Raw genomic sequence first — 17,417 nt, 5'->3', positions numbered from 1 at the left:
TGTCTCCAGCCCGCCTCTCCGGGCCTCTGTCCCTGTCCCCCTCTCCAGTGCCCCTGATCCTGGTCCTGACACTTAGCCCTGGCCCTTAGCCCTGGCCCTTAGCCTTAGTCCCTTAGCCTGTTCGCCTCTTAAAGGCACAGTGCCGCATTTTCCATATTTCCTTGACTCTAGTGTTTTTGTGTTCTCCCTTAAAGGGACTGTGCCGCTTTTTGTTCTATAATAAATATTTGTCCTGTTTTGGCTTACTCTCATACCTGTCTTGTGTTGTGCGATTGGGGTCGGTTACAAACCATAACAGTACGACCCGACCAGTCGACGACCCCAGCCAGCACAGACAGTGTATGTGAGTTAGCCCCTGTTAGTTCCCCTGTTAGTTCCACTGTTAGTTCCCCTGTTGACTCCCCTGTTAGCTCCCCTGTTAGCCTCGTTAGCTCCCCTGTTAGCTACCCTGTTCCCCACAGCTAGGACTGTCCTTCCAGCTAGCTTGTTCTCCTTTGCTAGTCCAGCCCTGTCTGCTAGCCTAGCTCCGGCAGCTAGCGCAGCCTCTATGCTAATGTAGCAGTACAGCTAGCATAGGCCCTGTAGCTAGCAATGCTCTGGCAGCTACCCAGTCCCTCTGCTAGCCCCACTTTAAATGTAGCTTCCCCTGCTAGCATGGCCCAGTTTTTTTTTGTTTGTTGCCTTGTCTTGTCCCCTGCCCTGCTGTCTGATTCCGTAGTGTTCTGACCAGTCATGGTAGTGTTTCTGCCCCATCATGTTAGTGTTCTGACCGTCATGTTAGTGTTCTGCCCTGTCATGGTAGTGTTTCGGTCGCCCGGTGGCTCCCGTGGAGGGGGAGGTACTGTGAGGATTTGCCTGTTCCCTGGACCTTTTTTCCCTGTCTCCTCACCTCACCAGCCCCCACCCTTGTGAGAACTTTTCCCTGTCTACTCTCCCTCACCAGCCCCCACCCTTGCGATGATTTACTCTCCTCTACTCTTCACCAGCCCCCACCCTTGGACTACCTTCACGCAGCTGTCATAGTTTATGATTAGCGCCCCAGAGGGCTTTATATACCTGGACCTCCCTTCCAGTCCTGTTCGGGTCGTTCTGTGTTCTGGACTCTGTGTTCATGGAGTGCTGTACGTTACCATTCTGTACGTCACCATCACCTGCCGCGTCTCCGGCGTGAGACGACGGCCCAGCCATCACCACCTGTCGCCGATTGCCTGGAGTGGGACGCCGTCTTCGCTCTCTAATTCTCTACGGGAGGTTTTCCAGTGTTCCCACTCCAGACGTCAAGGCGGCTCGCCATCGCTCCCGATTCCACGGGAGGAAGGCGTCTCTTCGTGATCCTCGTTCCTGGGGTGAGGCTCGTCGTCGCTCCCTAGTATTCCACGGGAGGACAGCGTGTTCCCATCCCGGTCCCCTGGGACCCCCTTTGTTCTGCGCTGCCCGTCTGCAGCATCCGAGGAGGAGGAGGAGGATCTCCGTGCCCGGCCCCCGCTGTCGGGCCCCTGTCTCCGTGCCCGGCCCCCGCTGTCGGGCCCCTGTCCCCGTGCCAGGCCCCCGCTGTCGGGCCCCTGTCCCCGTGCCAGGCCCCCGCTGTCGGGCCCCTGTCCCCGTGCCAGGCCCCCGCTGTCGGGCCCCTGTCCCTGTGCCAGGCCTCCGCCGTCGTGCCCCTGTCCCCGTGCCAGGCCCCACGGCGTCGGGCCCCTGTCCCCGTGCCAGGCCTCCGCTGTCGGGCCCCTGTCCCCGTGCCAGGCCTCCGCCGTCGGAACCCTGTCCTCATCCCTGTAAGCAGCTCTGGCCCTCGCCCTGTCCAAGGCCTTAACCCTGTTCTCTGTCCCTGTCTCCAGCCCGCCTCTCCGGGCCTCTGTCCCTGTCCCCCTCTCCAGTGCCCCTGATCCTGGTCCTGACACTTAGCCCTGGCCCTTAGCCCTGGCCCTTAGCCTTAGTCCCTTAGCCTGTTCGCCTCTTAAAGGCACAGTGCCGCATTTTCCATATTTCCTTGACTCTAGTGTTTTTGTGTTCTCCCTTAAAGGGACTGTGCCGCTTTTTGTTCTATAATAAATATTTGCCCTGTTTTGGCTTACTCTCATACCTGTCTTGTGTTGTGCGATTGGGGTCGGTTACAAACCATAACAATTGATCCTGTTCTAGGACTCTTTGTTTAAACTTAATTAAACCACTACGGTTTAACAATAATGATAATAATTATTATTATTGATATTATTATTATTTTTTCTCTACCTTTAGAGGCATTTAATTATAAATTTTTTGTTACTGTTGTGGGAGCGTGGCGTGTAGCCACTGAGAAGGAAGTCTGCTTTTTACCTGGCTGTTTGCGTTTTAGTTTGCAGACGACCAGGTGGGATGCAGCTTAATCTCCGGATAGGAGAAGTTATAGTAGTGGGGGGGAGGGGGGAGGGAATGGGGGATTGTGTTGTTTTTTGTTTTTCTTTTCAGTCGACTCGCTCTGTTTTATTTTTGTTTTCACGCTCACGCTCGGTACTCAATGGAACCTTAACAAGTGAATATGTATCTATTATAGTTTTCTACTCCAAACGAATTACATTCATTCAGACTGCATCCTTTTTAGACTATGGCTAATTTGAATATCCTGATCTGGAATACAGGGGGTCTCAATATACCACATAAATGCGTACTAAGTGTACTAACGTGGCTAAAAAGGAAGCAAGTGGATCTGGCTTTACTAAGTGAAACTCATCTTTTATTGGCGGATAACGCAAAATTGGCAAATAAATTTGATCATAACATAAGTTCTTCTTCTTTTAGCACCAAGGCCCGAGGGGTAGCCATAATAGCGAAGAAAAATTTGAATATTAAACTGTTAGATGTGTGGTCTGATGCAAATGGTCGAATCACTATTGCTAAAATAGAATGCTCTAACCGGAAAATTGCGCTGATTTCTGCATACGCCCCTAATTTGTATGACGCTAACTTTTATGCTGTACTAACTTCAGCTATGTTGAAACTACCTGATTACTCTTTAATAGTAGGAGCTGATTTTAATGCAGTTTGGGATCCATTGATCGATAGATCCAATCATGCGGAAAATTCTGATCAGAAGCAAGCTACCACAGCCCTACAGGCCTGGTCTAAGGACACAGGGGTAATTGATATGTGGCGTTCGCTCAACCCATCCGCGAGGGATTACTCCTTCTTCTCGTCGAGACATAAGACCTCTTCCAGAATTGATTATGTTTTTTCTTCCCCACATCTCTTTGATAGCTTTGATGTTGACTTATTGCCCATAGCACTCTCGGACCACAAAGGTATCCTCCTCAAAGGTTCACTCAGTAAAATAACATCCCGTGCCCCTAGATGGCGTTTTAACTCAACACTTCTGAAAAACGGAGAGTTTAACTTGCAATTTAAAGAGAAGCTCTCTGAATTCCTACAGTTTAATGTTGGCTCTGTACAGGACCCCAGAATTCTATGGAATTCGGTTAAGGGATTTATCAGAAGTAACACTACTCTCTTTGCATCTAATCTCCGCAAGGGACGTCTCTCCAAGCTAGAGGAACTGGAAAAGCTTCAAGCCATGTTGATCTCTTCCTTGCAGCACAACTACTCTAGTCGACTGGAGCTTCAAATTAAGGTAGTGAAAAAAGAGATTAACTCTATTTTAAGACAACAATCTGAATTTCAGATGCACAGAACAAGACAGCACTACTACTTTCACGCCTCCAGGCCTAGTCACCTACTAGCTATGAAGATACGTGCCAGTGAGCAATTTGCGGATATCCCTTCCATTAAGAACCAACAGGGGGAAGTAACCACCAACCCAAAAAAGATTAATGATACATTTCTCTGTTTTTATTCCAACCTGTACAAGTCAGAGGTGGTCTTTGATCATACCAAGCTGGAGGATTTTCTTGATCAAATCAACCTACCACAGATCTCAGAAGATAGTGCTAGGTTGTTAGCTGCACCTATCACGCTGGTTGAACTTAGAGAGGCGATTGCGGATATGCAACGGGGCAAGGCTCCCGGATGGGACGGCATTCCACCGGAACTCTATCTTGCATTCTGGGATGTACTCGGCCCCTTATTACTCTCAATGATCTTACACTCAATCAAAGAGGGCAATTTTTCTAGAGATGTCAATATGGCGCTTATATCTGTTTTACTCAAGAAGGATAAGGACCCCACCGAATGTGGCAGCTACAGGCCCCTAAGTCTCCTCGGAGCCGATCTTAAGCTATATGCCAAGGTTCTAGCCACCAGACTTCAAAAGCACATGACATCTCTAGTTCACCCTGATCAGACCGGCTTCATAAGAGGCCGCCTGGTTACTGACAACATCAGACGGTTACTGCACGTGATTAATGCCAGCAAGGATATTGCAGCCCCTACAGCGGTCATGTCCTTGGACGCAATGAAGGCATTTGACAGATTGGAGTGGTCTTACTTATGGGCAGTTCTCAGAAGGATGGGGTTGGGTGAGGGTTTCATTCATATGATCAAAGTTCTATACACTGAGCCTTCGGCCATGATCTTAACGGGAAAGTTCTGTTCGCCACTCTTCTCTGTCTCGCGCTCTTCTAGACAGGGTTGTCCTCTTAGTCCCGGACTCTTCGCTTTATCCCTCGAACCCCTAGCTCAATACATAAGACAATCCCAAATTTTGTCTCCTATTTCAATTCAGGGCACACATCATCATATTAGCTTATACGCAGATGATGTACTCCTGTTTATGCAAAATCCCTCCGTCTCTCTACCTCATCTTCTCGGCATGATAGATGAATTCGGCAGCCTGTCCGGCTTTAAGATCAACTGGCCAAAATCTGCTTTTCTTCCACTTAATGAGCCTGCGAAGGCTACCATCCTACCGGCAAACATACTTATGGTGGAGCACTTTAAATGTCTTGGGATTGAAATATTCCCCACTATTAGCCAGACGGTAAGGTATAATTACTCCAGCTTGGGTGACAGGATTACGAATTACTTTAACAGATGGTCCAAATAAAAAAAATGCATTACAGGCCCATGCATCAATAATTAAAATGAATATTTTACCCAGAATTAACTTTATCAGCTCCATGCTCCCGTTACCTCCTCCTGTTGGTTACTGGCAGAAATTGCACTCTGCCTCGTATAAATTCGTTTGGAACAATAAACGCCCGCGCTTGAAGAGATCAACTGCCCAAAGGAGTAAACTCGATGGGGGCTTAGCATTTCCAGACTTTAAATATTATTTTCAAGCTTTCTCTCTGATACCTTTGATCACTTGGTTTGATGCTCAAGCAGCTGTATATTGGCGACCATTGGAGGAGAAGTTGGTGTCCCCATATAGACTTCAGGATATTGTGTATACCAACATATCAATTAAACAATGTAAATTACGATTTGGCCCTTTAATCACACATGTGATCCAAACTTGGCGTGACACTCAGAAAGTGGGTACAAACCGCCATCAATGGCACACGCATTCCCCTCTATTTAATAACAATCTTCTCCTTATTGGACAACAACCTATTAGGTACCCTAGATGGGAAAAGAAAGGCATCCGCTCTTTCCAGGATATATCCAACGGATATGATCTCCCCGGAACCTCCTTTTTCTTTTATTTACAAATAAGAGCAGCTCTGAAGGCTCATGGCGTGCCATGGGATGCTCCACTAGTGCATCACCGCTTTCACAAATTCTTTTATGACAAAGAGACATCGAGAGGCTTCGTTTCTGACTTTTATCGCCATTTACTCATGACCTCGTATAAAGAGCTCCCCCTGGATACGATTTGGAGAAAGGATGTTCCGGAGTTGGATGTAGATTTTGATTGGGATGCAGTCTGGGAAAATGTTCGGTTATCCTCACACAACCCAGATCACCAACAGATTAATCTACATTTTATTCACAGGACTTATTAACCCCTAGACCAGTGGTTCTCAAACTGTGGTACGCGTACCACTAGTGGTACTTGGTGGTACTGCTGGTGGTACTTGAAAACATTTACAAAAAAGCAAAAAAATAAATAAAAAAATCTTTTTTGTCAGGCCACTGAACTTAGAAGCAGGCCAGGCCAGTGTTTCTGGTTGCGGCTGCGCGATAGTTAGATAACCTAAGTGGGGAACAACCAGGAGATCACTGTGACAGAGAGTAATGCAGTCTAAACAGTCATAAATCTTTAATTCAACTTCAGCCCTGATCATAACCATTTATTTTTAGATTTTTTGTAATGTCAGATAAAAAATGAAGTACTCCCACTTTTCTGAAAAGAGTTGGTGTTAAATCTGACATTACAAAAAATCCATCAAAATCTGTGTTGCTGCTAATCATTGACACATGCCTAGCCTGTAATAATCCCCCCCAGAAAAATGTACTTTGCATTTGATATATTGAAAATATTTTACTTTTTTGTGTTTTTTTTAACAATAATTTGTGATGCCATCACACAAACTGGCATTTAAAGGGTAAACATTCAAACATGTATTGAATATGTGTTTTCTTTTCTTTTTTACAATAATTTGTGATGCCCATCACAAACACTGGCATTTAAAGGGTAAAATTTCAAAAATTCCTGCACCAGAATGCAGGAAATTAAGTTTTTGTAACCAAATGTGTGTGTGTGTGTGTGTGTGTGTGTGTGTGTGTGTGTGTGTGTGTGTGTGTGTGTGTGTGTGTGTGTGTGTGTGTGTGTGTGTGTGTGTGTGTGTGTGTGTGAGAGAGAGAATGACGGACAATTGCTTGCTGTGTGAGAGAGAGAGAGATAGAGAGAGAATTAAGTACATTTGCTGAAATACAGTTGTTCTTCATTTTCTCACTTGCTATGTGAGAATGTTAGTTATTATGTTCTCAATGCCCCTTGCATTGTATGAGTTGTGTGGAAGCGTTTGCTAGTTCTAGTGCTATCCCTTTGTACATTGTGGCTGTGTCTGACAAAAGTTAACAATAAATAATGGTATTAGGAATACATTTGCCTCCTGCATGAACTGTGCATAGCTGAATAGACTGTACTTTAACGCCGGTCTGCCGATCATATGGTGGTACTTGGAGAGCCAGCTACGTTCTCAGGTGGTACTTGGTGTAAAAAGTTTGAGAACCGCTGCCCTAGACGATTGAACTCAATGGGTCTCAGACCTGACTCTCTATGTACCTTGTGTCCAAATGGCGCCACAGGTACATTTATGCATATGTACTGGGAATGCCCTCCTGTTGTGATTTTTTGGGAAAATGTTACATATCAGCTCTCAGACATTTTCTCTCTAACCATACCTGTATCTCCTTCTGTATTATTATTGAATGATCTCTCTAAATTACCGACCTCTATACAGGTGAAAAAACTCATTTTGGCCGGCCCCACAGCCGCAAAAAAAATTATTGCCTCACGTTGGTTTCACCCAGACAGACTCTGTCCAAAGGTATGGTTTCTTACCTACTGTACCTTGACGTGATCTATTTGGAGATATCCACGGCACGTGTTATAGGGGTTAGGGAATCTGATATCGCAATTTGGTTGGCTACAGTGGCAAAGTTGAGGGAACGCATATAAGTTTGGAAATGTTTGTTTTGATTCTTGTTTTTTGCTGAGTGATGTATTGTGATGTATTGTGATGTATTGTGAGTGTGACTCATGTTGAGGTCCTGGGGTGAGCGGGGGGAGGGGGGGGGGGGGGAGAGAACGAGCGAGTGTCCATGTAGGATGATCACTGTACAGTTGTATCAGTTGTTGTCTTGTCATGTGGTGTTGAGTTACTGTCTTGGGAAGTCTTTTTATGTATTGTTGTTGTATTGTGATATGTTTTGTTTCATGTTGGAAAAAAGAAAAGAAAAAGAAAAGAAAAATATTTGATAAAAAAAAAAAAATTATTGAAAATGGGGGACCCTGATGTAAACAAGACGAAAGTCTTTCTCTGGTCTGCATCCCCTTAACGATTGTATGTATTGAGCTGTACTGTACTGTACCCATTCTGCAATCTGTTAATAAAGTTTTCAATCAATCAATCAATCTCTATTCTCTCTTTCCTGTATCTTAGTATTTTTTTAAATAATACTCTACCTCTTGCTTTGAAGCTTTGAGTTGTCCTATCTTTCCTTGGCTGAACATTAATTTAACAAACTTATATCGATCCCTATAAAATGCTGTCCTGACTCGCTCCTTCTTCTTTCTCTTCCTCCTAAGTTGTTCTGCCCTCTTGAGTACCGCTAACTGATTTTTTTGCTCTTCCTGCAAAACATGAATTCCCTCTTTCTCATCTACTGATGCCTGATTCTACACTGCTTTCTTAGCTGTCTCCCCTCCTTCACAAATGTATCTATTTCTTTCTGCCTTCTGGACCTAACTGACTGCAATCTCTCCACTCTCTTTCTATCAATGATTCCAAATCTTTCAACACCATATTCATAATAACATCTCCCATCTTCTAAAATATATTTACCACTGTTCTCGAGTTACATTCCAATATGTGAGGCGTGCGCCGAAGTACACAGCAGACTTTTTATTTGTTCAAATACCACTCCCGGCTCTCGAGCCTCTACCTCCGTCAATCATTTGGCGATCTCCAAAATTATTGGACCGGGTTGTAACCAATGACGTGGGAATGAGCGAATCAGGGATCTAGGTGAAAACTCACAAGCCAAAACAGGAAGAGAATTCCCCGTCGAATGCATTGAAGTCTATGAGAAAATCGTATTTTCTGAGCTCTCTCACCTTTTACCAAAACCGCTTCTAATCACTCATTTCTGAACGGCTTTTTATGAAATTTGGACATGTACTACACAAGACTTCAGGCTATGGACCCAGCGTGTCTTTTCAGTAGGGTGACCAGGTGTCCCCCTTTTGGTTGTACTGTCCCACCATTTGACCAAATGTCCCGCGTCCCTCATATTGAGAGGATGTCCCTCTTTTCGAAGCCAAAAAAAACATTCGTCTAAAAGCCCCTCCCTACAGACAGTAAACGTAGCAACCCGCCTCTTGTCCACACACATTGCTCTGATTGGTTATAGTACTTTAGCGTGCTGCTTGCCTGCTTGTGACGTGACTGAGACTGAGTCGTGACGCTACCTCATATTGCAAATCTGATTGGTCAAAAAAAACACAACAACATTACAAGCGAACTAGTTCAAGACGGAAAGCAGTAAAAAGAAACGGACCTGCAGTTACAACCAAGACTGGCAAACGACACATGACTGGGTGAGGCAGATGGCAGGCAATCCGCAGCAGGCTTTCTGTGTTTTGTGTCATAGTTCGTTTTCAATTGCGCATGGAGGAGAATACAACTTGAAGCGCCACAGTGGACGTGAGTCTCACTTGAAAGTGGCTCACCAAAAAGAAACATCCAGATCTATGGATAAGTTTCTTTTTAAACCAAACAATGATAGTCAGACGGACAAGGTCACTGCAGCTGAGATAACAAGTGTCTATCACACAGTACACTCCCATTCATACAGGTCAGCCGACTGTGGTAACCTTTAACCTTTGATTTAAATCTATTCGGTGAAGACCATGGCAGTTATTCTAATATAGAAACACAATTTATTTGTATTATTATTTTTGTATTATACTACACTGTTTTCCCTAGTTCTGTGTTAACAGGGAATATCAAACACAAGACATTCCTGTCAAGTGATGACGTTTGAATATTTAAAACAGATGTTAGGTGGTATTTAATTTGTATTTATTTTGATTTAACCTTTAACCTTTGATTTAAATCTATTCAGTGAAGACCATGGCAGTTATTCTAATAAAAAAATGTACATTATCTATCTGTCCCACTTTGTCCCACTTTGTCCCACCAAAATCGTACTGTTGTCCCACTTTGTCCCACCAAAATCTTACTGTTGTCCCACTTTTGGACTTTTTGCATCTGGTCAGTTTTCAGCCGTACCAATTTTTTGGCAAAATACTACTTCTGGACTACTAACTACTACAGAAAAACGTGAGTAACACGTTTTTCTACAACTCAAGTTCAGACCTATGTTACATTTCATTAGCACAACATTTTTATTGTATCAGAAACTCCAGATTGTCATCTTTCAAAATAGACCAGGCTCATGCATGTGCTATAAGTATAAAGTATAGTATTTTGGTTTGCAAAAAAAGTATGCAGTCCTCAAAAACTAAAACTAAAATGACCACTTTTGTCACTTTTGTTGATTGTTAAGAGCCCATCTAACATCATTTTCAAATCCCTATTAACCGTCTCCCATTCTTTCCTTTAATTTGCCCTAGGTCATTTAAAGGCCAACCTCTAGGTTAAACCCTACTGATCAATTATGGGTAGTTTACATCATTGGTATATAATTTCATTATTTATTTATTTCCATTTGACACCGGAAATGCCACTCTGAAAGAGTTAAAAAGGTCCACGCACGAATAACATGCACGCGCGAATCAAAAAAGCTTATCAAAACGCCGACGTCACAACAGGTGTGGCTTGCATATTAATGAGCCGAATCTAATGTTGCTTTTCCACTAAAATAAAGTACTCAGTTTGTCTCCGTGTGGGGAGGCGGGGCTGCTGGTGATCAGCATGAGAGCTCCAGAAATGACACGTGAAAAACTGCAGACCACTGATTGGTCAGAAGAGAGACGCGTGACGTCACTGTTTGGGGAGTCTGAACGAAAACAGAATGTCCGCGCCGCCATCTTTAATGTCTCGCGTAGGATATCTTTTGTATGTTTGCAGCAAGAAACGAGTGGAATAAAAAAGGATACAGTCACTGTGTATTCTGCCTCATTTATTGATGAAACAAAACCGACATCAACACAATTTGCCACCGAGCGGAGAGTTTAGTCTGACAAAAAGATCGCTGATTAGTTACGCTTGTTGTTGGGGGTTAGGGACGTAACGTTAGTTAGCCTAATGCTAACGTTAGCAGATAGACACGAGAGGCTATCTGTGTAGAATAGACACAATGAGGTAACGTTAGCGTTAGCATAATAGACACAACGAGAGTCTGGTTAATGTTGTTATTGATTGATTGAATGAAAACTGTGTTTTACTCTGGCTTGCCAAGCTCATCATAGCCCCTTTCGTGACTGATGCACCGAGTGAAGCTTGTGGACTCGACAACAGCGGCGGCCGCAGGGCGCCGGAGCCCGCAGCGCTAGTTAGCTCATAGCTATCGTGTAACACTAGCCTTTGCGGGCTCGGGCGCCCTGCGGCTGCCGCCGCCGTCGCGTCCATGGGCCCCCCGGCAGGGCAACCGTGGGGTCGGGGTGTACAGAGAGGAGAGAACCATTTTGGGTCGGCCGTTCATGCCGGCCAGCGAGCCGGATGTCGGGATATGTTGTTAGCACAATAGCTACCAAGCTAAGCTATGTTATCTACTAACGTTATAAACACAATGTGTACAACGACACAATGATTTACATTATTACAAATATGGTAACGTGGTTAGCTTTAGAGATGGATGGATGGCTATAATCACGGAGCAATAGTGAGGTGAAACAGATACATTTCCATTCGGCTAGTAGTAGCAAGCATATATCTATGGTAGCAAGGCTCTCTGCCTGCCACTAGCTGTGTGACTCTCAGCGCCCCCTGGTGATACCCCTGGTGACCAATACCTGTTGTGACGACATTACACGTGCACATTATAAACCATTGATTAAAATATGCAAGTGCATGTTGATTGTGTTGGGCAGACAAAATGTTTTGATAAAAACGCTAAAACTGGGTCAATTTCAATACTTTTTTTTACAATTCTTCATGAAAGTCACTGTTGGCCTAGTCCACATTGTTTATTGAACAAAAATACAACGTGGAGGTTGACCTTTAACTCTAGCTTTTTGCCCACAGCTCTTCTCTCTGACCAGCAGGCTGGCCTCAGTAGCCTACCATCTACATCCCCTCCTACAGCGCTTTCCCCCTCCTCCGTCCTTAGTGATAGGGTTATTAATATCCTGTAAACTGGACTTGACTGACTTCTCAAGAAGTACCGATCAATGCAGCCAACCCACACTCCCTCTACCAAGCACTTCTTCCTTCCCTTAAGTATTCTGAGGCCTTTTACTGATACTTTCTGCCACAAGGACAGACCTGGAGCTTCTTTCCCTCTACTGCTCCACCCCTGCCCTCCACCCCTGCATCCACCTTACTCATAGTGCTGTTCTCTATCGTTCTAGTTCTCATCCAACTCATCTTGTTCATTCCATGGTCTGTAACCATGTAATCTGCCAACTTCCGCCCCTGCTCTCGCAGACTCTAGTGGTATTTTTCCTGTATTTGTTGTACGTTTTTGGGTGCAGCTAAACTGTTTACAGTCTGTGTCATCACTGTAATGGGGGTGCTAACCTACTGTACAATATGCCAGCCCTGATGGGGTCTATTCCCTCCTGTCAGCTGTCTTTCCAAGCAGTCACATGGATTTTCCCTAGTTGTCAGTTATGAGGACCATATAGAGGCTATAAAAAGACTGCAACCGGCTAGTTCAGGGGTGGCCAACCCGCGGCTCGCGAGCCGCATGCGGCTCTTTGCCCGTCAATGTGCGGCTCTTCCATCCATAAAAAAAAATTTAAAAAAATTTAAAAAAAAAAAAAAAATTTAATTTTTTTTTAATTTTTTTTTTTTTTTTTACTTTTTCATTTTTTTATGTCACTCATTCCATAAGGACGTAGAATAAACATTTACAATTTTTTTTTAAATGGTCCATTTGCATGTTCTTGGTATCTGAATCTAGGGACATATATGGATCAGTGTCAGAAATAGTGTGTCTGTTACTAGGCTTGAGTAAATTGTAATGAACCAAAGGAGAATATCAATTCTATTTAAAAAAAATATTATCTTTGACTGTAAATAACACCATGCTAAAATTGACCAGACCTGAAAAATCTAAGCAAATGAATAAAGGGAAGATGATTAAACAGAAGGTTTTGTAGATACAGTACTGAATTCTGCCATCTTTTTTATAATGTAAATTTCTCCACCATTTTTCATCATATTGCAACACCGTTTTTTGCAAGACGTTCACAGAAAGGTAGAGAAACTAACTGCGTTCTGTTTTATGGCAATAACGTTCAGGTTTGTGGGAGATAATCCCAAAAAATAAGAGAAATTAAAAAGTAAATCCAGAAGTCAGATGATTGACAGGGGCTGGTGTGAGCTGGGTAGGGTAGTTTTTCGAAATTTGAAAGCCCTGAGTCTCTTCCTTCAAAAGACTACACTCACTTTTGGCTGTGCCACTTCCTCCTGTCAATATGCGCCGGTTTCAGACTCAATGCCCTGAGATTTCTATAATCTTATATTTCACTAATAACAGTTCAAATAATTGGTAAACAAACATAATGCTGAAAATATACACTTTTACTGTATATCTCGGGCTTAAGAGGTTAACCCTGTGAGGCCCAAATTAAAAAGAAATTAGCAACTTCAGAGGCCAGAGGGTGGGACATATAAACACATTTACTATCAAATAGCATTGTGAGGCTGAACAACAGGACCAATTGACTATACATGTGCTTAAAGGGGAACTATCTTATAAATGGCTTTTTTCAGTGTTTACCATTGTTTCTTAGCTATGTGGACTTATATTAATAGGATATATGTCTCTAATTCTCATATTGGCGAATTCTTCCAATTCTCCTCTCACAATATTCACCCTCACTGAACTGAGTCATCTGAAAATGTGCATATCTGTGATGTCAGAGATTTCTCAGCTGCATAATAATGTGGCAGTTGATGTGGCAGTTGGCACCAGGCCACACAGTGGTTGGAGCCCAGCCTCAAAACGGCTTAAGATCTTAAGGTAGAAAAATGCGGTTTTTAGTACTTGATTAGAAATACAAAACAATGCATTTTTTTTGAAAAAAACCTAGGTGTTCCATAGACTCACAGGAATTGTGTAAAAGTGCCCAAATAGTGAAAGAAATAGTAAAATAGTTCCCCTTTAACATTTTTTAAATAAACATTATTTTTTTAAATGGCTAAAAGTGATTTTGTAATTTTGAAACCGTGGGTCTCACAGGGTACTTTTAACCCTGTGAGGCCCAAATAAAAAAGACATTAGCAACTTCAGAGGCCAGAGGGTGAGACCTATAAACACATGAAGGGTGCCGTGACTGAAAAAAAAGGTTGAGAAACGCTGGTATATGGTGTGGCTCTTTGTGGTACCACAGTAATTTTTTTGTGGCTCTTAGTCTCTGACTGGTTGGCCACCCCTGGGCTAGTTTAACGCATGGTTTGAGCTAAACTTTAATGTTTGACATGTTTTTATGTCAGTGTTGTTAGAATTTTTTTTTTTTTTTTTTTTTTTTTACATTTGATTGTACTGGTGTGACTCACTTGGAGTATACAGACATTCACCAGACTTTAGGATCACAGTGAGGCCTCCTTTAAACATTGGATGCCACGGACGCTATAAGTCGTTAGTTCATGCCGACCTTTGAGTGCCCCCGACGCTATATAGCGTCTGTTTGCCTGTTGTTTGGCGATTTGAATTCATATTTCATCAATCGAGCGACGGGTTAGTGCTGCAGAGTCTCTCTGAGCAAAATTGGGAAGATACCGCCCCCTATCGTCTCTCCCTGTGTAACTGCACCCAATTAGTTCAGTCTGATGCAGGGGGAGTGGTTAGTTTGCTCATTTAATTTTTCTGTCAAGGCATCTGAAGAGACCAAGTGATTGCCAGCCCTCAGAACAGCGACGATTATGTATTTACAGTACCAACACTGTAATCAATAAGCGTGATCGATATTTGGAATGGCGATCAGGAATTGGAATAATCTTTTTGGATAACATCTGATCTCAGGTAAGGAATCTATTTTACCAGTCTTAGGATAATCAGACCTGTTTTCACGGAGATATAAGCTTTTTCCCTATGCGTGTGTGTGTGCGCGGTGATTCCTGATCAGGAAATGAGAGAATCGATTTTTCAGCCCGCCTCTATAGCGTGCATAAGTACACATATACTATCGATAATCTAGCGTTTATTTGAAAACGATTCATAAATAGGCCGAAAAATGACAACGTTTTTGTGTATTCTAGAATATTCCAGTAAATGCCGTTTATCACGGAATCTATATATTTTCCTTGAAAACAAGGGCTTTTCAAAATGCTATAAAACGAAAATGAACCGATAAAAAAACAATCCGTTTCGACAATGTTGACTGCAAACAAGTCATTGATAAACGACAGGCAGATTATTCACATAGTCATAATTTAAGAGAGAGAATATGCGTTCACAACGCTATCATTGAAGTGGGTGCTGGCATTTAACAGGGTTTTCAATGTTAAATGGCTGGCACTCAAACTGTTAAGGCACTAGGTTTAGAGGGTATAAGGGGTGCATTCTGGGAAACGGGAAGGGGTGTTGTTGTTGTTTACATATGTCAGCATGCCATCTAACAGTGAAGTTAGCGGTTGTTATTGGAATGATTGATTGATTGATTGAAAATTGTATTACAGATAGACAGTGCTACATCTATACATAGGTTGCTTCAAAGCATGCCATCTAACAGTGAAGTTAGCGGTTGTTATTGGAATGATTGATTGATTGATTGATTGAAAATTGTATTACCAGATTGCAGAATGGGTACATACAGTACAGCTCAATACACACAATTGTTAAGGGGATGCAGACCAGAGAAAGACTTTCATCTTGTTTACATCAGGGTCCCCCATTTTCAATGCATCATAACATATATGACATACATGACATACAGATAGACAGTACTGCTACATCTATACATTTATGACATACCAGATTTACAAATACAGTACTGTTTTTGTAGGGTGATTATGGTTTATTTACATTGAGGTTCTGGGGTCACGTGGAGTGTATTATATACGAAATAACAACAGTAGGAAGGGGGAATTACACTATATCGTGGGTGTTCCTATGACTTGTATATTCTGCTTACAGCTTCGAAACTCCACTTATTTCGTTTTACAATGTCAAAGCCTTTTAAATATAATCAAAACGTTCCCGTATTTCTATCTATCCGCCAATAATAACGAGTTGAGATCTATTACATGCTGGGTAGGCTGACAGAAGGTCTGCACGTTCACCCGAGAGGAGTCGGATTCTGCAACTGCCAGTGGCCACTCCCCCCCCCCCCCCGATTTATATTTTGTTTTACAATGAGTCATGACAAACCAATTACATAATCCAACATTGTGTAAACAACTAACATATTCCAGGTAAATGTATCTATTTTGAATGAGTCGTTATGACATTCAGTAAAAGAATGAACGGCGGAGTGATCCGGAAACAAAGTCATTCGGTTGTGGGCGGGTTCTGGGATCACGTGGAGTGTGTTATGAGAAATAACGTCTGAAACAAGTGTTTCAGCCAATCAGAATCAAGAAATGTGCATGCATTGTATAAATTGTAAATAAAGTCTTACATGGAAATGCCACCCATGTCCTGTGCCCCAGGACGCGTGTAGCTTATTGCCAGCGGAAGAGTGCAAGAATGCTTCCGCATTCGTCACCGCATGCCAGTACGGTAATGCGCCTTTCCTTTCGCCCCGCTCAGACAAATGCATGTAGTACATTGCAACACAACGCAGCATTTCCGCGTACATTGCAACGAGTCACTTGGAGTTTGAAAGTGATATCAGAAGAAACTACTCAACCTCGGCTGTCTTTAACTAACACAACGCATTGTAACATTAACGCAGCTGTCAACTGTACTTTACTATGGAATATACATGTATATTATCGCGACAAACCCTTGCACTGAAGAACCATTATGAATCTGTGTTAGAAAATGTTTTGGATCTAAATCACTTGGAGTTTGAAAGTGATATCAGAAGAAACTACTCAACCTCGGCTGTCTTTAACTATGAGTGAACACAACACATTGTAACGTTAACGCAGCTGTCAACTGTACTTATCTAAACATGGTAAGTTAGAGTGCTGTGTTCACTCATAGTTAAATACAGTAGAGGTTGAGTACTTCATTATCTAAAGATGGTAAGTTAGAGTGTTGTGTTCAGTCAGACAGTAGACAAGTAGAGGTTGAGTACTTTATTATCTAAACATGGTAAGTTAGAGTGTTGTGTTCACTCATAGTTAAATACAGTAGAGGTTGAGTACTTTATTATCTAAACATGGTAAGTTAGAGTGTTGTGTTCACTCATAGTTAAATACAGTAGAGGTTGAGTACTTCATTATCTAAAGATGGTAAGTTAGAGTGTTGTGTTCACTCATAGTTAAAGACAGCCGAGGTTGAGTAGTTTCTTCTGATATCACTTTCAAACTCCAAGTGATTTAGATCCAAAACATTTTCTAACACAGATTCATAATGGTTCTTCAGTGCAAGGGTTCAATTTACAATCAATAATCCATTGTAGGAAAATCCAGAACACTGTTTAGTCTGTGACGACGCGTCGCGATAATATACATGTATATTCCATAGTAAAGTACAGTTGACAGCTGCGTTAACGTTACAATGCGTTGTGTTCACTCATAGTTAAAGACAGCCGAGGTTGAGTAGTTTCTTCTGATATCACTTTCAAACTCCAA

The 17,417-nt window shown here is 42.7% G+C and overlaps 1 protein-coding gene across 1 annotated transcript in view; it reads right to left on the bottom strand.

Annotated features, from left to right (window-relative positions):
* The window catches only part of LOC311228265 (gap junction Cx32.2 protein-like), a gene marked incomplete at both ends in the record, with an annotated part of 54,020 nt that overhangs the window by 18,510 nt on the left and 18,093 nt on the right, over positions 1–17,417 (bottom strand). The gene's annotated exons all lie outside the window — the stretch shown is intronic.

Source organism: Notolepis coatsorum, assembly GCF_963971535.1.
Source record: "Notolepis coatsorum genome assembly, chromosome: 5".
Classification (NCBI taxonomy): Eukaryota; Metazoa; Chordata; class Actinopteri; order Aulopiformes; family Paralepididae; genus Notolepis; species Notolepis coatsorum.
The sequence above is the reverse complement of the archived record's forward strand: the minus strand, read 5'-3'. Positions and strand labels throughout refer to the sequence as shown.